The sequence below is a fragment of the Jaculus jaculus genome, chromosome 8 (genome assembly GCF_020740685.1).
Source record: "Jaculus jaculus isolate mJacJac1 chromosome 8, mJacJac1.mat.Y.cur, whole genome shotgun sequence".
In the NCBI taxonomy this organism is placed as follows: domain Eukaryota; kingdom Metazoa; phylum Chordata; class Mammalia; order Rodentia; family Dipodidae; genus Jaculus; species Jaculus jaculus.
This window is the reverse complement of record NC_059109.1, coordinates 101,777,568-101,800,436: the sequence shown is the minus strand read 5'-3', so window position 1 is coordinate 101,800,436 and position 22,869 is coordinate 101,777,568. Positions and strand designations below refer to the sequence as shown.

General features: G+C 42.6%; 1 protein-coding gene across 6 annotated transcripts in view; it reads right to left on the bottom strand.

The window, feature by feature from the left end:
* Rin2 (Ras and Rab interactor 2) overlaps positions 1–22,869 on the bottom strand; it is a 277,407-nt gene that overhangs the window by 212,836 nt on the left and 41,702 nt on the right. For 3 of the 6 annotated variants that reach the window (XM_045156483.1, XM_045156482.1, XM_045156490.1), the window contains exon 2: positions 7,791–7,931. The gene's annotated coding sequence lies outside the window, so the exon portion shown is untranslated. Of the gene's footprint in view, positions 1–7,790; positions 7,932–22,869 lie in introns of those variants that run through there. The other 3 variants (XM_045156493.1, XM_045156487.1, XM_045156488.1) reach the window with 3 other exon arrangements.

Sequence of the window (22,869 nt, the reverse complement as noted above, 5' to 3'; positions counted from 1 at the left end):
TTCCAAGCCTAGGCTTTAAGGGACCTGCTGGATTTCCACTCTTCTTCAGCCATAGCATGAGAAGAGCTTCCCTCAGGTATCTAGTACCCCAAACTTGTTCTTGAGGTGTGTTCAGATGATGCCAGCCTTAAGTTTTCCATCAGCAAAGCAAGCCTACCTGGACCTAAGCAAGGAGCAGCGCCACCCTGCTGAGTTCAGCCCACATCTGCCAACCCCCACATGCGTGTTATGCCACCAGCATCTGCCCAGCAGAGCCCAACCTTTAGCTGACAAGCTAAAAAAGATGCTCTAATCAATTTTCTCTCTGCACATGTAAAAGTGGACGAAGGAAGCAACAGCGGGGTACAAGAAGCCACAGAAATAGTGCATGGTGGGGTGCCCCCTTTCTTTCCCTGGAAAAATGGTAGCAGAAGCAACAGACAGGATATAATTGTGATGTTCAGAACTTTTCTGCAAAGTCACCACGAATGCTTTAAAAAGTTCTTTTCCTGGGCTGGAGAGATGGCTTAGTGGTTAAGCACTTGCCTGTGAAGCCTAAGGACCCCGGTTCGAGGCTCGGTTCCCCAGGTCCCACGTTAGCCAGATGCACAAGGGGGCGCATGTATCTGGAATTCGTCTGCAGCGGCTGGAAGCCCTGGCGCGCCCATTCTCTCTCTCTCTCTGCCTCTTTTTCTGTCTGTCGCTCTCAAATAAATAAATAAAAATAAACCCAAAAAAATTTTTAAAAAAAGTTCTTTTCCTGAGAATAGCCCACCTTCTATGTTCCTTACTAGGACAATCCCAGGGTTTATACTAAATACAAGCTTTCAGATTCTCAGTGGAACTGAGACCCAGGTATCCATGTGGCTCGTCTCCTTCCATCACCCACACCCTCGCCATGCTTCCAGGAATCACTGTCCCTGTAAGTTCTTACATTCCAGTGCTTTTGTTGTTTGCTTTGTTTTCGAGGCAGGGTTTGATTCTAGGCCAGGCCGAGGTGGAACTCACTCTGTAACACCAGACTGCTCTTAAACTCCAGATGATCCTCCTAATTCAACCTCTCAAGTCTTGGAAGTAAAGGCTTACACCACCATACCTGGCTCATTCCAATTCTTGATCCCAACTAAGGCACACTTCATTTTTACAAATAATGACTGATATCCATTCAGCACCTGAATGTGCCAGTTGCCTTGAGGCATGCATGACCTTTCATGAGGTCAGAACATGCAATTTTTTTTTCAAAAACAAGCTTTCCATAAGTGCCATTTATTTTCAAGTAAGACTTATTTATCCTCACCACTATCATGCTTTTAAGATGAATCTATTACTATTGGAAAGGATGGGGTTAGGAATGATGAAAAGGAGAAGAAAAAGAAAATGCAGAAACAGAAATTAAATGCATTGTCACTAAACCTTTCAAATTCTCAGCCAGCTGATGGCAGTACATGCTCTTCACCACTAAACATCTTCCACTATTTTATTTAGCTCTTAAAGTTCTAGTGCATCAAAGGGAGAAGACTGGCACCCAGGGGGAGTTGCCCTGACCAGCCTGTGCTCCTGCACTGGCAGGGCTGAGGAATGGGAGGTATTCCCAAAGGCAGTTTCCACAACAGGGTGGGGAATTACTTCAAAGGCTTGACGGTGGTCCAAGGACAGTTGTCTGGTGGGAATAGAGTTCTGGAAGCCCTACTTATGCAAAATAAGGTACTCAAACATTTGGAGAAGCCTCAAGGACTAGCCAAGGGAGAAGATGGAGCACCCAGATTAAAAATGACATAGGTAGCTGGGCATGGTGGTGCTCGCCTTTAATTCCAGCACTTGGAAGGCAGAGGTAGGAGGATCGCCATGAGTTCAAGGCCACCCTGTGACTACATAGTGAATTCCAGGTCAGCCTGGACTAAAGTGAGACCCTATCTCAAAAAAAAAAAAAAAAAAGATTCTATACGTGTGTGTGTGTGTGTGTGTGTGTGTGTGTGTGTGTGTGTATGTATGTGCATGCGCACACACACACATATGCACTCAGGTAGAAGTGGGGTACTACGCAAAATAGTTCACTTAGTGCTGGTGATGAATTCTCCAAGGATGGAGGAATGGTGGGCCTTACAAATCTCTCAACTGAAACTCCTGTACCATTTTCTGGTCTGTGTCCAAATCTTGCCTCCACTCTCCTTTCTGGGCATACTGAGTTCAGCCTATAATTTGGGTTGCCAGCACTGTGAATCTTCTCTCTGTCTCTTTTTCTCTCTCTGTCCCCTGCTAACACAGTGTTTAGTGCACAGGCTTTTTAAATTTTTATTTATTTATTTATCTATTTGAGAGAAAGAGAGAGAGAGAATGGGTGTACCAAGGCCTCCAGCCACTTCAAATGAACTCCAGATGTATGTGCCACCTTGTGAACCTGGGTGTTTTGGCTTTGCCAGCAAGTGGCTTAACTAAGCCCCAATTGCAGACTTCTTAAACACACTTCCCTGGTAAGACCTGGCTCAACAGAAGCCACTTGGTGAGGCTAGGGGTGTCAGCTGGCATTGTGATGGAGAAAACCCTGCCTAGTACTTCTGCTGTCTTCCACTCGCTCTCTCTTATTTCTCTTTTGGTGGCTTTTTAGTTTGATTGTTTTCCACCCAAACTCCAGGTCTCCCAGATGCTGCTTGTGACCCACCTCCTCTCCCTACCTGAGTGGTTTAAGACTAGCCCAGGCTGATCTAAAAATTACCATTTAGTTCAGAGCAGCCTCAAACTCATAGCAATCCGTTTGCCTCAGCCTCCTGACTGCTGAGTTTATAGGTGTGAGATACCATAGCAGGTTTCTTCTCTTTGCTGTCCATTATTGGCTAAATCTGTACATACAGACCCAGAGAAAATGGAAGGGCTGACTATAATCCCACTCTTATAAGGTTACAATGATTGGATGTAATGTAGATAAGTGGTAGAGCTCAGAGTTCAAGTGTTTCTAAGTCGAAGCCTCCTTTAATTAAATTCCATGGGGAAGGAATACAGAGACAAACCATTTGACCTTTGTCCTCTCTCTGTACTCTTCCCACACCCAAAAGTACACGGACCTGGAGGCTTCACTGCCAGGAAGTGTGCACAGCTAAGCTGATCCAGGCTGTCAAATGCACGGGGGGGGGGGGGGGGGGGGGGGCTCTCACGGGGTTACAGGTGAACATGCCTGTTTATGTTTTACCTGCCATTTGCCTGATAAGATATTTCTATTTGCCACCTCTTTGTCAACAGGAGAAAAGAACAGCAAAGGGGGGAAAAATAACCACATTTTCTATCACCAACTCTGCTCTGCTGTTCCTATCTCAATCCCCACTTTTACAGATTTAAAGAAATGGACAAGTAGCAACCATGCATGGCTTTTCTATTCTGGGATGACTCAGCCTCTTATAATCCTTTCTTAATCCCATTAAGCTTTTATCATGGGCTGTAGGTCATGCAAAATGGTTTCTTTTCTACCATCTCTGCTATAATGTCATTAATTCCCTTGATAAAATACTTGCATTTGATTCCAAGTCGCAGGTTGTAAGGATATCTACTCTCCCTGTGTGACCCCTATTTGTGAGGTGGCCAAGGAACTCCTTCCATCAAACACTAAGGACAATTTCTCCTCTCTTGAATCTGGCCTGACTGAGGCTATTATCTGCTTAGGCTAGTAGAATGGGGGAAGAGTCACAAAATGTCACTTTCAAGCTGAGCCTTTTCAAAAGCCCTGCTTGGAACCTCGCTTCCATGTGAACAAGCTCAGCCTGATTTACTGGGAGATGAGGGACATCTAGAACAGAGTTGAGCCATCGCCCTGAGGCCATCCTTGCCCTGTCAGCTGGCAGAGGGCTGAAAATGCACAAGGCAGTCCGCCTAGCTGAGGGGCAACCATGGAGCCTGGCTCAAGCTGTAAACCCGCAGAATCATGAACTCAATCAGTGGCTATTATCTTAACTTACAGGTTGAATAGCCCTATTATGGAAATTCAAAACTGTTTGGAGTGTTTAAACAATCAGAATTTTGTGTTAGGGGTGCTCAACCAATAAAACCCACCAGAGATATTTCAAAATCTGAATTAGATACAAAGTCTATACCACCTCTGATCTGATTCTGAGCATTTCAGAGAAGGCATATTCAACCTGAATGAAGTTGGGGTAGTTTGTTAGGCACCAAAACTAACTGACAAATAGATGAGCCACTGCAAAACACAATGAAAGACACTGTACAAATTTTATTTTTATATTCTGATCTTGCTGCCATCTTTACAGATTCTGGGTTCTTTCAGCACCAAAGTATATAGCTGAATACTGGATGTTCTGGACAATGTAAAAAATAAGGTTTGTTCCCAATTCAAAAATAGTTATAGTGACATGCATACACATACACGTGGAAAAAGTGTCACGATTCCTAAGTGCAAAGCCGCCAAAGTTACATATTTTGTATTTCCCTAATTTCTAGCTGTCTTCTGTTCTGTAAGAGAACATCTGAGGCTGAGTAGAATATGCATGGACATCCACTTGGCTTCTGTTGAGAGCCTCATGGTACTCGAAGCGGGTGCCTTTGGTAGAGAAGCACATGTGAGAGAGAGTGGGGAGGAGCAAGGCTTGCAGCCTAACAGCCCACTTTCAGGTAACCATTCTAGTCCCATGTGAAAAATCACTCTTATAAGAGAAGCACTAATCCTTTCACAAGGGCTGTGTTCCAACAAACCAACACCTCTTAAAGACCCAAATAATACTCAACCCTGTCACACTGGAGTGTTTCCAGAGAAGTTTAATTTGGGAGGTAAGACACATGCTGAATGTGAGTGGCATCATTAAATGGGCTGAGACCCTAGGCTGAATGAAAAGGAGAAAGTGGAGTTCTAGCCTTCACCTCCGTCTGCTTCCTGACTGTGCACACGTGAGCAGCTACCTCACCTTCCTTCTACCATGCCATCCCCACCATCATGTGTCTTCAAACTGTGATCCACACTAAAGCCTGCTTTCCTTGCTTTGTTTTTATCAGGTGTTTTGTCATAGCAACGAGAAAAGTAACTAATCCATTAACTGAAGTGCATTCCAATGGTGTATATTTATTTTTCCCCCCTCTTAAAAAATACTTTCCACTTGGATGACAACCTATTAACATTCAGCATGTCTCAGCCCTGCGGCAGTTCCTGTTATTGTTTAGCTTACAGTCTATTTTACTGAAGGTACTTATTTATCCACATTCAGCACAAAGAGATTTTATCTAGCAGAAAAGACAAAGGAAGTGAGAAAGACATCTTTGGCTTTATTAAAATGAATGAAAACGAAGACCAGATCTGACATACTCGTGAGCAGACAAAACCAGTTGGTCCTCATATGTGACCCGAATTTTGCTCAATTTGCAAATATAGGTGAAAGTTTCAGCCGTATTTCCAATGGAAGAAGCCAAGTAAAACAACTTTGTTATTATGACCAAATTTTTCCTCATCTCACTTCCATGACTCCCTTTTATGTCTTGAATGAAATGCCACCCCACCCCATAGCCTCATATATTTTGAATAACTAGTCTTTAGCTGGTGGCAAATTGGGGAAGTTGTTGGGTCTTTGGGAGGTGGAGCCTTGTTGGAGGAGGCGAGTTGCTGGGAGCGGGTGGTGGCATCTGCATGGTATACAAGCTCCCCCTTGCCAGAATTCACTCACCCTTGGGGCTACCTCAGTTGTGACGCTTAGCTTCTCCTCTGCCATGCTTTCCCTACCATGATGAAACCTCCCCCTGAGAGTGTAAAAGCGGAAATAAATCCTTTCCTCCCATCAGCTGCTCCTGGTCAGGTACTTTGTCCCAGCAATGAGAGGTAACTGCCACATTTCCCATGGGCACTCCATGGCCTCCCTGAGTAGAGGTCCAGCACCACTTCTGTGGAATTCTGCGATCATGAACTGCTGACTGATTTTTAAGTTTTTACTGTGCTTCAGTTTTTTGTTTGCTATTGAAGGGCATGCTGGGGTTTTAACCCAGGACCTTATAAATACCCCCAAGCTACACCCCAGCCCAGGCTAGCCTCAAATTCATGATCTGCCTGCCTCTACCTTGAGTGCTAGTATATGGGCATACATATGGGCATTCCTAGCCTCAGTTTACACTTTTCTTTAATTGTGTTGGTGAGCATGGTATATGTGTGTGTGTACATGTACTTGTGTGAGCCCAAGGGCTACTGTCACTGCCTTCCTCACAGTGGGATTACAAGCATGTACTGCCACACCCAGCTTTGTACATGGGTGCTGGGAATCCAAACTTAGGTCCTCATAGCAAAGACTTTATCTGCTAAGCCATCTTCCCAGCACCTCAGTTTACTTTTTAACAGCCTGGAAAGACAAGATTTTAATATCACAGTAAAATTTCAATATTTACTAGTCACTGGATAGTGAATACTGGAAGTATTCAATTTCTTATTCTATACTCACTATTGTTAAGAAACTCCACATTAATATCCTTTGGTATGTATTTCACATGCACTTCTTATTTTTCTAGTACAGGTCAAGACACATTCTAGAAGAAATAAGCTGAGGAATATGAGAGACAGAGCCATCTTTTCCCTTCACAGGGTCGAACAAGAAATAAAAACATTGATCACATGTTCACACAAAAAAATTCTTTTACATGACAGGAAAAAAAAAAAAACATGTTATATAACAGGAATAGGTCCCATAGGATCTGAGCACATGGAGAACTCTACGTTTAAACCAGGTCAGGAGGCATCTAACTAGGGTCCTCAGTAAAGAAAGTGAATAACGGGCTAGAAATCAGGCAGCCCTGTGTTTAACTCCCACCAACACATTCATTTGCTGTGTGACTTGGACTGATCACTTTAGCTCCTGTGTCTTCCTTGGTTTTCTTAATTATAAATGAATATAATGAAATCTACCTTAAATGGTCTTGCCACGGGTTTAAAATGATACCATTTACTCATGAATCTGCCACAATGGCAGGGTTCTGCAGGGATGGTTCATCAAGAAGAGTTGTCTCCATTCCAGTAGCTACCAGTAGAGGCAGCTTGAAGGCTAAAAGTTTCACTCACTTGTCAGTGGGTTGCCAGCAGGAGCCACTACATGGGACCTCTCTCTGGGACCTAGGTTTCCCTACATGTTGGCTGGATCTCAAGGATACATGCCCAAAGACAATTAGTGAGCCAGGTAAAAGGCCACATCCCTTTTACTTTGACCGTGGTGTTAATTTCTGCCTCATTCTCCATCAAGTCCTGCCCAGATTCATGGAAAGTAGACTTTCCACCTGATGGGAGAACTGTAAGATTTTGGAAGAGCAGTAATGCCAGGGCGGCCATTTGTGGTTCTGTGCCACAGTGACCTTGACTGATACCCCTCTGATGCCCATTTCCTTTCAAGTTCTATGGGGGAAAAACAAAGACAAGTGGGGGTAGGGGAAAATAAGTGAGTAATTCGTGAAAAGTGATAAATGCTCTGCCTTCACTCCAGGCTACCCAGATCTTTGTGTACCCATGTGGCATCATCTTTTGATGAAAAAATAGTACTGCCTGCCTCATGCAGTTGTAAAAATTAAATTTACTAACTCATTAAAGCTGTGGCTGTTATGTAGCTAGTGCTCTTCACAACATGAGTGGTGCTACTGTATGTTCTTGGGGTTTCTAACATGTCTTGATTCTGAGGTGGCCCTGCTGCTTCTGCAGTCATGAATGGAATCCCACAGAAAATGGAAACAACCTGCACAGCAACCTTCCAAAGCTGTGGAAAACAATATCCCCAATCTCAATGGAAGGCTTGGAAAGGAATAAAATCCCTGACCTGCTGTGCGCTGGGTTTTATCATCTCAGTTTTACATACCCTGTCAGGCCAGCATCTCCTTCTTTCACACCAGCATTCTGAAGGCTTGTAATCTGATCTTTTCTGGTGTAAATTCAGAAGTCCAGATCTCCAGTTTTCATCTGCAACACACAGAATTCACCATTTAGGATTTGTATGTATCTAAAAAAAACACAAAAACACAGGTGACCTTTTCACTGCCTAACTCTGGGGACATTGACAGATGAGAGCACCAGTGAGATTTTCTTCTCATTTGACCCCACTCTCACATCTAGACCAGGAAATGGAGAAGGGCCTCCTTAATTCCTAAGTGATGCACAGAAGTTAAAGATTCCAAATGGTCTTGCATTTTTAAAAAGGGGATGAATCCATGATCAACCAGTTGTCTCTATCAATTAGGTGACAATTCATTTTTATCCTTACTATTTGCATCATATCAGGTCTCTCAATGAAGCCTGCAATCATCTACCCTAGGACCCTGGAGATGGAAGTAACCTGGATTGAAATGCCTATATTACCACATATTTCAGTTTCAACTGTTTCTACCAGTACTCCGGCCTTTCCAAAATTTATTACCTTAGTACACAAATGTAGTCATATCCTTTGCAAAGAAAGCAAAATGCAAATATCAAATCATAGCTGAGCTCCACTAATACCTATATCCTTGGCAAAGGTGGACACTGTTTAGATTTGGATTACATCTTGCTAGATTATTGTGTGTGTTCAATATTAAATTACAATCTAGTATAATAAGATTATCTCAGGCTGGAGAGATGGCTGAGAATTAAGACACTTGCCTGTGAAGTCTAGTGACCCATGCTCAACTCTCTAGGTCCCATGTAAACCAGCCCCACAAGGTGTCGCAAGTGACAAGGTCGTACATGTGCACAAGGTGGAGCACATGTCTGGGGCTTGATTACAGTGGCTGGAGGCCCTGGTACACCAACTCTCTCTCACTTAAAAAAAATTATCTCATCAATCTTTTTTTCTCAGTACTTTCATAATATTTCACTTCCAACTCCTCTGACAGGCTCTATGACTTGCTTCTGACTTCTTTTTAATCCAAGTGAGTGTGACACACATCCCATGCTTCATGTCTAGGTCCATGTTATGGTTCTGGCTTAGAATACTCTCCCTATCCCTCACCAGATAAATGATAATATTCAGCATTCAGGTCTTGATCCAACATAGTTGGGCTTGTGTCTCCAATCAACCTTTTTTTGAGGTAGGATTTTACTCCAGTCCAGGCTGACCTGGAATTCACTATGTATTCTCAGAGTGGCCTCACATTTGTGGTGACCTCTGTCTCCCGAGTGCTGGGATTAAAGGTGTGTGCCACCATGTCTATCTCCAATCAACCTCTGGAGCAAATTATTCAACTTGGGATCACTGTATATAAAACAGACTCACTAGGTATGTAGCTCAGGCTTTTTTGCTTTTTAAAAAAGATACTTTTAGAAATTTAAAAAAAAATATTTTATTCATTTATTTATTTGAGAGAGAAAGAGAGAGAGAGAGAGATGCAAACAAACTCCAGATGCATGTGCCCCTTGTGCATCTGATTAACGTAGGTCCTGGAGAGACAAACCTGGATCCTTTGGCTTTGTAGGCAAACACCTTAACTGCTAAGCCATCTCTCCAGCCTTGTTTTTTTTTTTTTTTTTTTTTAATTTATTTATTTGAGAGCAACAGACACAGAGAGAAAGACAGATAGAGGGAGAGAGAGAGAATGGGCACGCCAGGGCTTCCAGCCTCTGCAAACGAACTCCAGACACATGCACCCCCTTGTGCATCTGGCTAACGTGGGACCTGGGGAACCGAGCCTTGAACCGGGGTCCTTAGGCTTCATAGGCAAGTGCTTAACCGCTAAGCCATCTCTCCAGCCCTTTTTTTTTGTTTTGTTTTTGTTTTTTGATGTAGGGTTTCACCATATCCAAGGCTAATCTGGACTTCACTATGGAGTCTCAGGTTAGCTTCAAATTCATAGTGATCCTACCTCTGTCTCCAGAGTTGCGCCACCACTCCTGGCCAGAGTCACTAGGTATAATAGCAACAGTAACCTATGGCAGTAGTTTAAATAAATAGCCTCCAATATATCCAGTGTTTTATTAGTTTGTAGTTTGGATCTGCAGGCACCTGGATGGAGGTGTCACTGGATGGATCCTAAGGTATGGTGGTGGGTTTGAAATTCCAATCTAAAGATATTCCAAGTGCCTGTTGAGTTCCTCCTGGAGTTCCTGAAGTGTGCTGTGTGGCTTTTGGCTTATGGTTTCTCTATCTGCTTGGACATGAAAGCAAGCCAGCTTCTTCTGCCATTATGGAACTTCTAGATCTGTAAGCTTTAGTAAATCCCTTCCTCCATAACCCTGCCTGATCTAGAAGTTCATCTCAGTGAACCTGAAGCTGCCTACTACAGAAATTGGTACCGAGGACTGGGCTGAGATGTACCTGACTATGTGGATGTTAATCTTTTGGAACCTTTGTTTTGGGAGAACAGGCATGGACTTGGTACTTACAACTGAAGATTCCTTCTGAAATGGTAATCCAAGTATTATGGACTATTCTGATGAGAGTTTGAGAATGCTAAGTGCCGACAGTATTGAACTTTGAGGCTTGACTTATGAGCTTTCTAAGGGGAAGAAGGAAAGACTGCAGAGGACTTTGTTGGAACCAGGCTACTGGCATAAGGGCTGGCGGCATTCTGCTGCCCAAGCCCAGAGAGTTTGATCAAAGCTAAATTTGTAATGGACTGGTGTGCTTGGCTAAAGATATTGGACTGAGAGATTTGGAAAACCTCAAGCAGGTTAAAATTACAGGCACTGAGACTGGTTTTAGGTTGCTAGAGCTGCTATTCTGAAACACATTAGCAATCTTAAGGAAGATGGCCCAACTGCTTTACATTAAAATAATGGAATGGATGCCTGAGGAAAGACTGATAAAAATGCAAACTCCTGAGGAAGAGTTGAGTGGAGAAAGAAGTTGCTTTTCAAGGTTCTGGCTTATTTCATCCCTGAATTAAGAATATGGCTGTGTCCTACCCACCTGGTATTGGTTTTGGAAGAATGAAAAATGTGTGGAATGAATCATGAAATGCACACGGTTCCAGAAGCCACTGCTAACATGTGGAATGATGACTCTGATAGGCTGACAGAGCCTTTGGAAGGTGGACCATGGGTTGCATGGAGCCTGAAGATGTTTTGGATATACCAGGACTATGCAAGGGCTACCATAGAGAGCACTGTTGGCCTGGGATGGAAGTGTTCCAGGCTACTCTGCCCAACTGGAAGGGTGGAATTGGAAAATCTGGAGACTGTCAGTCTCTGGTTATATTGCACTTGAACTGCAGAAGTTTGATGTTTGTTGGATGGTGGTGGGGTTTGCATTGTTTTGGTCTCTCCTCGCTATGCCTTGTACCAGTTGAAAATGTTTTCTCTGTGCCTTATATGTAGAAAGTATTTAACTCTTTTGATTTTACAGGATTCACTATCTTAAATTGGTCAAGACTGTAGGGACCTTTGAAATTAGACTGAATACAATTGATAATGTGTGATGGTTATGAATCTATTGAGGGCGGGGGGGGGGGTGGAATGTGGTAGTTTGAATGAATGGCCTCTAGTATATTCATTGTTTATTTGTAGTTTTGATCTGCAGGCACCTGGCTGGAGAAGGTGTCACTGGGTGGATCTTAAGGTGTGGTGGCAGGTTTGAAATTCCAATCTAAAGATAGGCAAAGTGCCTGAGTTCCTCCTGGAGCTCTTGAGGTGTGCTGTGTGGCTTGTGGCTTCTCTCTCTCTCTCTCTCTTTGCTTGGTCCTGTGAAGGCAGGCCAGCTTCTTCTAACATTATGGAACTTCCCCTGTATCTGTAAACTTCAATAAATCCCTTCCTCCATAACTGTGCTTGGTCTGGGAGTTCATCTCATTGAACCTGAAGCTGTCTTCTACACCTACCTAGTGACTGTAACTCACCTAAAACACTTTCTCCAAATATCAAGAAAAATAATCCATGGAATGTACCAGCACCCTGCAGGCTACTCAGTATATGCTCAACATTTCATTATCATCCACATGACCATTAGCACAGTTTTCATGAGTACTTTAAATACCTAGTTCCTTACCCCCACTCCAGACAGGATGTCACTATGGTTCCAGGCTGTCCTCAAACACCTTTGCTCTGAAAGGCCCAAGAATTCAGAAGCCCAAAAATACTATCACACTCCAAAGGGAGCTTAAGTGGGCCCCTGCATACCTCAAACTCCAGGCTTTACTCTCTGATGGAAGCAAATAAAGAATCCCTCTTCTCATTATATCAGAGCCCGCTCCTAATATAAAACTAGGTAAAAAGGGCATGAGATAGCCCTCAAGGATGGGAAATGAGTAATGAAGTGAACCATTTATTTGGTTTCTGTAAATAGCCTGCACCATAAGCCTTAATAGCCCACACCGAAAGCCTTAGTAGCCCGCACCATAAGCCGTAGCAGCCTGCCTCAGACCACCAAGGAGACTGATACCACACTCTGCTACCCCCACCCAAGGACCTGCGCAAATGCTGACCACCAAGGTCATAGGAGACTGATTGGTCCACGAGGGGCTTGAACAAATTAAACTAATTGGCTTAGAAACTATGGAGTGGCACAAACTGACTGGCTCGCACCCCGTGGGCTCCTGATGTTAAAAAAATGATTCGTCTAATGCACAGGCTTTGTTAAAAACCCTATAAAAACTGTACTGTTCCTGCATTCAGGGCTTGGCAGTCCTCTACCCCTGCGTGGTGTACGACTGTGGGCCCCAGCGCGCTTGGAATAAAAATCCTCTTGCTGTTTGAATCAAGACCGTTTCTCCTGAGTGATTTGGGGTGTCGCCATTTCTGGACAGAGCGTGGGGTCCTCGTTTTGGGGGTCTTACAGCTCAAGCCACCCTCTTGCTTCAACCTCCTCAGTAAATGGGACCACAGGTACACAGCAATGTACCCAACTTAACGTTTTCTCAATCTAGTTTTCCTCTGAACTCTTACTTCACATAAAGGACTATGAAAAATTCTCTCAATAACTTTAATTTCTGTGTGTATCACTTCACTAAACCTTCTCATCTTTATTAATAGATGGGGAGGAAGTTAGTTTTCTTTCCGGATGATCAACGTGAATCACTCTGGACCAAAGGAGCTAATGAGTAAAATAATGTTATCCTATGAGGGACAAACTTTCTAGTGCAACTTCACATACACTGTTTCATTGTTGAGATTATGCTAAATGAATATGTGCAAACAAAATAAGAAAGTATAAACACATTGTATTCTCATCCTTATGCAATTATAAAGTCAAGCATGATTATTAATTATGTAAGAATGGGAGCATTAAACCAATACAAAGAAAGCAACTCAAGTCATCGCAAGGGATGAGGTGGTTTGACTGGGCTCTGTCTGTCACACTTTGCATTTTTCTGTGAATGCAGTCGAGTTGCATTATGCCTGAGGGAATAGGCTCACACAAGACAGTGAATCAATAATTACTCTGGAAGCTGATGTGCTGGAATGAGAGGCACCTATAAACTGAGGCCAGTCATGCAAGGAGCTGTTCTTGAACTGGGAAGTTTGCTCACTGAGTGCAATGGCAGACAGAGTTGCTCAACAGTTTTGATCGTTTCACTTTTCCTTACACTCTCCAAAACACAACTGTCTCCCAGATTGCTGCAAAGCCTTCTTTCCCCTCACTAGATGGCATTTTAACCTTCCCTCAAGCAAACACATCATCTCCATATCAAGCTGCCCCTACCCCTTCATACCTTGCAAACATCCTCATTCATGGGATGTTTTCCTTCCAGGAAAAATAAAATAATGTTCAACCCAAAGGCAGACAGTGCAATTACTTGCAAAACTTGGCTACAAAACTCCACTTTTCAGGAGTTCCCTACCCTGGACGTACATCTAAGGAGCTCTAAGTCAGTGACAAGCTGGTTACACCCCAAATCAATTACAAGGGGATCCTTGCTTGATGGATCCAACCTGCACTGCAGGCTAAGAATCCGTGACCCAGTGATTTGTGACTTCCAACTCTCTTGACTTCCATCTACAGTGGTAAAGACATTTTAGATTATGACCCATAGCTAAGCCAGACACAAACACTTTATGAAACACTACCTCACTTCTCTCTCACCACCAGTCACATACACTCTCCTATCTCCTGCTCCCTTATTTTTATTTGAAACAGTGTTAGATGCACTCAACTTCACCCCTTCACAAATCACATTGCCTAGAGGGTCATGACACACAGTTTGCTAACCCAGAATGTAATCTGACAAATTACTAATGATGACCCCTGAAATGAAACATATTTCAAAAACTCTAAGGTGCATCTATGAACCTCTGAAAACAAGCGCATACTTGTAGATAGCCATCTTGAACCTCTTTAGCATGTGCCAAAGTCCTCATTTCACAAAACCTTGCTTCCTCATATGTATTTACCTTCCCTCATGCCTGGGCTTGCAGTGTGTTTCCCACTAGCTATTGGTTCATACCTACCTTTTCACGTAACGTTTTATCTACTTGAAGAAATCCTGAAGTGATTCCAAGGTGGGCTGTCACACTGAGAGCTCATGCTGCTTGACGGTGGGCTGTCCAGGGCCCTGGTCTGATTTTTTAGCTTGCCTGAGGCAGATCTTTGCATCAGTCATCAGTCCTTGCTGACTGAGCTACATCACTGGGCACATTATTTCCAATTTGGATTTAAGAAACTGGTACTCTAGGGGAGGAGACGAAAGGCACATGTGAGTGCTGGGCGTGGTGGCGCACGCCTTTAATCTCAGCCCTCTGGGGCAGAGGTAGGACAATCACCATGAGTTCCAGGCCATCCTGAGACTCCACCGTAAATTGCCCGGGCTAGGGTGAAACCCTACCTCGATAACAAAACAAACAAACAAAAAAGAGGCACCAGTGGCCTTAGAGAGGAGACTTACTAAGTATCTACGTAGTTACAACACATTCCAGCCCAGAACACAGACTGTAGTTTTAGGCCTCCAACGTCCTTAGTACATGGGCAAAACAGAGAGGATGAAATGCTGCTTGACATGACCCAATTTACATGAATACTGCTGTAATATCCAGAAGTCTTTCAAAGCTTTTCAAGGAGTCAAAGTGGGGGAGGGGACAGAGGCCCATTAGGTAAAACAGACAAAGAGGATCTGACTTTGAAAAAATATGTTATTCAAACAGCCAAGCCCAAACCATGTAAAATAAAGCACTAAGCTGAACTGACACTGAAGAGATATGACATGCTGTAAAGTCTTATATACAGACATGTAAAACACTAGCCACTGAAAATATGCTTTTATAGAAGAAAAATACAACTGTATACTGAAATGAGAAACAGACTGCCTGGGGCTTCCCTGAGTCGAGGGTAAACAGCTGGAACAACTTGGGAAGTTGTCCTGGCCTTTCTAGGGCAGTGTTACAGCATTTCCTCAGCAAATACATCTGCTCAAAGTTGTTATTAAACTTGAACAGGGCTTTGTCCCAAAAAGAAACACAAATGACTTCCAAACTCAACGGGTTCTTTAGCAAAGAACTTCTCTAAAGACTATGAACCTTGAGAATTTCAAGTTAAGTTTTAATTTCCCTGTGGAGGAAAGTGACATTGATGGGGGGGGTGGGTACAGAGGACTGTCTGGTCACTACTATTTAGTAATTAAATAAACACTGATGCAGTGTCTATTGGGTACTGTGCACTGGGGGAAATGAGGAGTCATTATTCTCATCAGAAGCCCTCAATTACTTATTAAAAGACGTATAAATTAAAATTTGTGTTAAGCCCTGGCAGCTAACTTGAGAAGCTGAAGCAGGAGGATCTAGCTCAAGTTGGAAATCAGCCTGGGCTGGCAGTGATATGCTGTTGTGGTAGTTTGAATGTATGGTCCAATAGACTCAAGTGTTTCTGATTAAGAATTGAGTTTGCCACAAAACTAAACCCAAAATAAACTGGTACCACAAAAACCCTTATCCTTGAAGGTAGACTAAAAGATTTAACCTTCAATAGGAGTAAGGAGGGTATACCTGAAAAAAAGGGCCCTGGAGAGGGTGAGATGAATCTTAACCTTAAAAAAAAAATTTTGGCTTTGTCCCAGTATCAGAAATTGGTTGCTACTCACAATGAGCTGTTGATCAGACAGACCTATGAGGTCCCCAAAACAAGACAGGCTTCTGTCAAGGCACTTGATTACCTGCCTGAGGTAAAAGGCAAGATCCTATTGCTGAAGACACCATATCCTGCTGACACAGGAATACTGAGAGACCTGGCTGGAAACCAAAGGAGAGCAGTCCCCAGACAGGTAGCTCATCTAGTCCTGGAAAGCGCTATGAGTTACTTGGGGAAAGCGGCCAACAACAGTATGTGCAAGCAGGGGTCTAAGCTACTCTGAAGCAAACACCCTGACAAGATGTACACACCAACGCAATGGTGGCACACAGCCTTGATGTGTAACCAATAGGTTTCTGATTGGCTAAGAGATCTGCTCAGTGGAAAGGAACCCATATTTGGAACTAGGAACAAGGTCAGAATCCTATGGATACAAAGATTATGCTCTCCAATGTCAAGCTCCCGCTAGTCTTTGGCCAGAAGAGGGACTACATGCATCAAACCCTCCCTAAGTTAATAACACCTGTCCCATTTAACCTATGCTGACTTCACTCTCAATTGGAGAATTTGTTTTTTTCTTTTTCAGAAAGTAGCAAGACCCGAGGAAATAAACCACCCCTCTCACTTCAGCCAAGGCCCAGCAGAAACCACAGAGGAATTGGGGAGATGAGCAAGCATGCTGCTTCCATGGTGAACCTGACAATCAGCGCCAGGATAAAGGAGACAGACGCTGAGACTACTCAACACCTACGAGACTCCTAAGAGCTTATTACTGAAGTGATTTAAAACGCACCCACCACAGCTCAGGGAATTTTGTGGAAGAGACAGTATAAAGATTGTAAGAGCCACAGGTTGGGACTTCATGCCCAGAGGCATTGCCCCACCCAATATCTGACTGCTGCTCTCACAACACATAACCCACAGTCCCATGGGGAATGCCAGCAATGCCACTGAGAAGGGCCCCCAGTGGAATGATGGCAGGGACGAGGGAAAGGATGGGACCAACACATGATGTATCCATGCTAAGTATGTCTGTAATAAATTTTTTAAAAAAGCTGTGGGCCTGGATGTATTACTGGTAATGGGTTGAATATGTTCTGCAAATGTCATATGCAGGACATTTGGCCCCTAGAGCAGCAGTGTTCAGAGGTGGGGCCTTTGAAAGGTTGTGATTTTATCATGGGGCCTCAACTGGACTGGCAGATTGTCAGGGGAACCGGCTTTGTTATACAAGCAAGCTCTCTCTGGCACAATCACTCAAACCATGGATGCCCTCCATCAGAATATGATGCAGTAAGAAGACCTTCACCAGATGCCAAACAAACACTAGCACCATGCTCTTAGACTTTCTGTCTTCTAGAACCATGGGTTCACAAACCTCATTCTTTATAAATTATCTGACTCAAGTATTTCCTTATAGCCAACGGAGAGTGGACTTAGACAACTGGTGTTCTTGATATCCTCCCAAAAGAAGCTCAGGTTAATTAAGTTCATGCTACCTTTGTTATCTAAACCTCACATACAAAGACATCAAATGATCAACATGATTTGTGCTGGTGTCAAATATTGCCTGTGGTATCTTCATGTGTAGGCCACAACTTTGATTCTGGCTCATTCTATGACTCTTCACTCAGGGTCGAGCTGTCTCTTTCACTCAAATTCACCATGGGCAGGTCCCTACCCAGAATTCCTCAGCAGCCACCATTCAGAACTCAAACCTCGACTCATCTAGGCTTTGCCATAGTTTTTCCTATAAACTACATTCCCAGTCTTAAATGTTATAACATTGTTCCATAGCCCTAAGAGGTGTGGAGTTACACAAAGAAAACTGGTTTCTGCAAACTGATGCTAGAACAACTATACTAATATAGTCTGAAAGGGTTAAAGTAGATTTTATAACGTCTCAAAATCTTTTCAATTTTTTGTACTTATGACTAAGCTCCCTGTGAAAGATGATCTCTTACTTTTTAAAGTTATTTTATTTCATCTTTATTAACTTGTTTGAGAGAGAGAGAGAGGGAGAGGGAGAGAGAGAGGGATAATGAATGTGCTAGGGCCTCTCTACCCATGGAAAACGAGCTCCAGACACATGTGCCACCTTGTGCATCTGGCTTCTGTGGGTCGTGGGGAATTGAACCTGGGTCCTTTGGCTTTGTAGGCAAGCACTTCAACCACTAATCTACCTCTCCAGCACTCTTAATTTTTTTCTGTCTTTTCAGATTTCGTTTCCCCTTTAAATCCATTGTACTAGGAAAAATGTATTACAATTTGTTTAAGCTTTCTTTTAACACAACAAATACCCAAGATGATCAACTTAGAAATTGTTTATTTTGCCTTATAGTTTTTGGGGTTTCCATTCATAACCAGGTTGCTTGTGGCACATCATGGTGGGAGGGCATGGCAGGGCAAAATAAACAGCTCATGGTGGAAAAATGAAAGAGTAAGAAGGTGCCAGTGTCCCTAGTCTCCTTCAAGGACACATCTCCAATGACCTAAAGACCTCATCACATAACATGCCACCCTGGGGATCAAATATATATAATGGTTGTTTTTGTTTTTAAGGTAGGGTCTTATTGTAGCCCAGGCTGATCTGGAATTCACTATGTAGCCTCAGCCTGGCCACAAACTCACAGCGATCCTCCTATCTCAGCCCCCGAGTTCTGGGATTAAAGGCATGCACCACCATGCCTGGCTGGGGACCAAATCTTTAACTTATCAGCTTTTAGAGGACATTCAAGATCTAAATTCCAGCACCATCTCTCTGGAGCTGAAGTTAACAAGGAAAAGTGATATTCAAAGAAAACAAAGTGACTTCTAGCAAGACTGAAAGCCCTCTCTCTATGACTGGGCTGCCAATAGAGCAGCCATTAGCCATAGGCGGCTCTTGTTACATGAATTTTGGCAAGTCCTGATAAAGATACACTGTCAGTAGAAAATAAGCATATTTTGAAGACTTAGTACCAAAACATTGTGTACTACCTCAATGAATAAATGTTAATTAATAATAATAAAATATTTTCAAATACTGGATGAAATATATTATTAAAATTAATTTCACCTATTTCTTTTTAAAATGAGACCACAAAAAATGTAAAATATTTTTCTCACATTCTATTTCTACTGGACAGTGCCAATGCTACTCTGTAACTGTCTTTAAAGCCTTTCTGTCACCAAGACTCCTTGGTTGGCCTGGGACACTTGCTACACTCTGAAAACACACACACACACACACACACACACACACACACTTTATATTATGAACACACACATACACAGAGAGATGCATACACAAACACACAAATAAAATGCCACATCCTTGAACACACATCACACACAAACACAATGGTATATTTTGAATGCATACACATATACATACAGACGCAAAATGCATATAATGCTAAACTCTGAACACACATCTGCCACACACAGACACATAAACACATCACATGACACAGTTTTTTTCTGATTTTTTTTTATTAATTAGTTTTGTACTCAGTGAATACAGTCAATTTGGTACCATTATCAGGCTGATCCATTACCTACTGCCTCCCCTTGGCCCCTCCTTGTTGAGGTATATGGGTCATGCATTCTGGAGTCAGCCCACAGTTATGGGTAGGATAAATGTCTGCATATTATGACCCAACATGTGCCTCTGACATTCTTTCCATCCCCTCTTCTGCAAAATTTCCCTGAGCCATGTTGGGTTCATTTTTGGTCTGCTTCAGTGATGTGGTGTTGGGGGCCTCTGGGTCTCTGGATCTCTGATTTGGTAAGAGTTGATTTTTCTCTGTGTTGATCTCCTTCACCCATGTGCTGGTACCCGGTTCACCAAGAAAACTGCACCCTTGCTTTCTTCATCAATTGTTCTTAGTTTCAGCCAGGACCCTTTTGAGGTATGATGGGGTGGCTATCCCTTAGGATCTACATCTATCTGAAAAAGAGAAGCAGATTCTCTAATGGAGAGTAAGTTAGCACCAGGACAAATGAGATAACCCTTACTTTTTTATAGAGAATTTAATAGGTGTAGGCCCTCTTGTAGCCCATGATCGGTGGTAGCTTGATAGTGGAGAGTGGGCTTATATTTGGATATGGTTCTGACTTGTTTCCTAGCTCCAGCTATGGGCCCCGTACCACTGAGGGGATCAGTTAGCTGAATCAAGAGCAGTTGGTTCCCCACCATGGCTGTGTGCCACTATTGCACTTGTGTGAGCATCACAACAGGTTATTTACTGCTAAATAGGTGAGACCATGAGTCGCTTGGACAGATATTGGTCATTTCCCCCAGTCGCCCATGTAGCACCTGCTGGCACTAGACGCACTGACTGTCTGGGGACTGACTCTCTTCCAGCTTCCAGTCAAGCCATTCCATTTTATGTGTCAACTGCATAAAGTGTCTTCAGCAGTAGGATCTTACCACTAACCTTTGGTGGGTCATCAAGTACTCGACAGAAATCTGTCTTTCTTTTAGGAAACCTTGTAGGTCTCTCTGATCAAAAGCTCATTGTGGATGATAGCCATATGCTGGTACTAGGTCAGTGCCCACTAAGAAAAGGAAGAAAAACATAACTAATATAAAAGAGATACACAGAAGAGAGAGGGGGGGGTGGGAGAGAGAGAGGCTGTAGAAGATTAAGGTCAGTCTTCATCATACCCTCTCCAGTGTCTTGTGGGTCAGGTGTTCCCTCTAAGGGCCTGGTGAAGGTTCAGACATTTGGTTTGACTTTTAGGATGTAGAAATTTATGGTACCATTGCTGTTTGGGTCTAGATTTGTTTCCCACCCTCTTCCGCTCCCCTCCCTCCCCACCCATTCTATTGTCTAGTCCATGAGAAGCTTGCTGGGTATGTAAGGCATCTTGGGTAGATTCAGGTTAGGTGCTGTAGATGAGTGAGACTATGTGGTGTTTTTTTTCTGTGATTGGGTAAATTCACTGAGAAGGATCTGTTCCAAGTTCAACCATTTTCCTCAAATTTCATTGTGTCATTTTTCTTACTGCTGTATAGAATTCCATTGTGTAGTTATCCATTTTTCTAGTGATGGAGATCTGGGTTGATTCCAGCTCTTAGCTATTACAAATTGAGTCACTACAAACATGGTTGAGCAAATCTCACTGGCTTGTGGTTTGAAGGTTTTAGGGTAGATGCCCAGTAAGGGAATCACTGGGTCTGTTGGTATCTCTAGTCAGCTTTTTCAGGAGTCTCCAGATTGCTTTCCAAAGTGGTTGTACCATCTTACATTCCCACCAACAGTGGATGAGTGTTCCTACTTCTCCACATCCTTGCCAACATTTATTTTCATTTGATTTTTTGATGTTTGCTATCCTTTTTGGGGTAAGGTGGAATCTCATTGTTGTTTTAAGTTGCACTTCCTTGATGATTAGGGATGATGAACATATTCTTAAGTGTGTGTTTGCCTTTTGTATTTCTTCCTCTGTGAACTGCCTGTTGAGCTGTTTGCCCCATTTTGTGAGTGGGGTGTTTGACTTTTTACTGTTTAGATTTTTGAGTTCTTTGTAGATTCTAGAGATTTGGCCTCTGTCAGTTGGATAACCAGCAAATATTTTCTCCCATTCTGTGGCTAATCTATTGGCTTTGCTAATATATTGTATGCTTGTCTGTAAAGAAACTCTACAGCTTCATGTGATCCCATTGGTTGAGTGACTGTTTAAGATCATGAGCTAGTGGGGTTTTGTTCAGGAAGTCTTTTTCCATTCCTATATCATGGAAAATACTTCCTATATTTTCTTCCAGTAGTAGTCGAGTTTCTGGTCTTATATTGAGGTCTTTGGTCCATTTGGATTTGAGTGTAGTGCATGGTGAAATGTGTGGATCAAGTTTCAATTTCCTGCATATGGTTATCCAGTTTGTCCAGCACCATTTGTTGCAGATGCTGTCTTTTTTCCAGCCTATATTGTTAGGGGCTTTGTCAAATATCAAGTAGCTATAGTTGCTTGACCCAAAGTCCAAGTCCTCAAGTCTATTCCATTGGTCTATACTCCTGTTTTTATGCCAGTACCATGCTGTTTTATTACTATGGCTTTGTAATATAGCTTTAGATCAGGTATGGTGATAGCTCCAGAGGTATTTCTTTTGCTGAGGATATGTTTGGATATGTGAGGCCTTCTGCCTTTCCATATGAAATTTAAGGTCATTTTTTCTATCTCTGTGAAGACCACCACTGGGATTTTAATTGGAGTGGCATTAAATCTGTATATTGCCTTTGGTAGGATTGCCATCTTCACAATGTTAATTCTGCCTATCCAGGAGCATGGGAGGTCTTTCCATTTTCTCAAGTCCTCCTCAATTACTTTTTTGAGTGTTTTTATGTTTTCATTGTATATATCTTTCACTTCCTTGGTTAATGTTATTCCAAGGTATTTTTTTTATTTTGTTGCTATTGAAAATAGGACTATGTCCCTTATTTCTTTCTCTGTATCTCTGTCATTTGCATATAGAAAAGATACTGATTTTTGTGTATTGATTTTGTATCCTGCTACTTTGCTATAGGAGTTAATCACCTTCAGGAGTTTTGGGATGGAGTCTCTCATGTCTCTTACATATACAAACATGTCATCAGTGAATAGAGCTAACTTAACTTCTTCCTTTCCAAATTGTATCCCTTTTATTTCCTTCTCCTGTCTTATTACTTGAGCTAGGACTTCCAGTACTATATTGAAGAGCAGAGGTGAGAATGGACAACCCTGTCTTGTTCCTGATCTTAATGGGAATTCCTCCAATCTTTCTCCATTAAGTATTATTTTGGCCTTGGGGGCTTTATATATTGCTTTTATTATGTTAAGATATGAACCAACCATGCCAATTCTCTCCAATATTTTGATCATGAAGTGATATTGTATCTTGTCAAAGGCCTTTTATGCATCTATTGAAATGATCATGTGGTTTTTGTGTTTAACCTTGTTTATGTGGTGTATTACATTGACAGATTTCCGTATGTTGAACCACCCCTGTGTTCCTGGG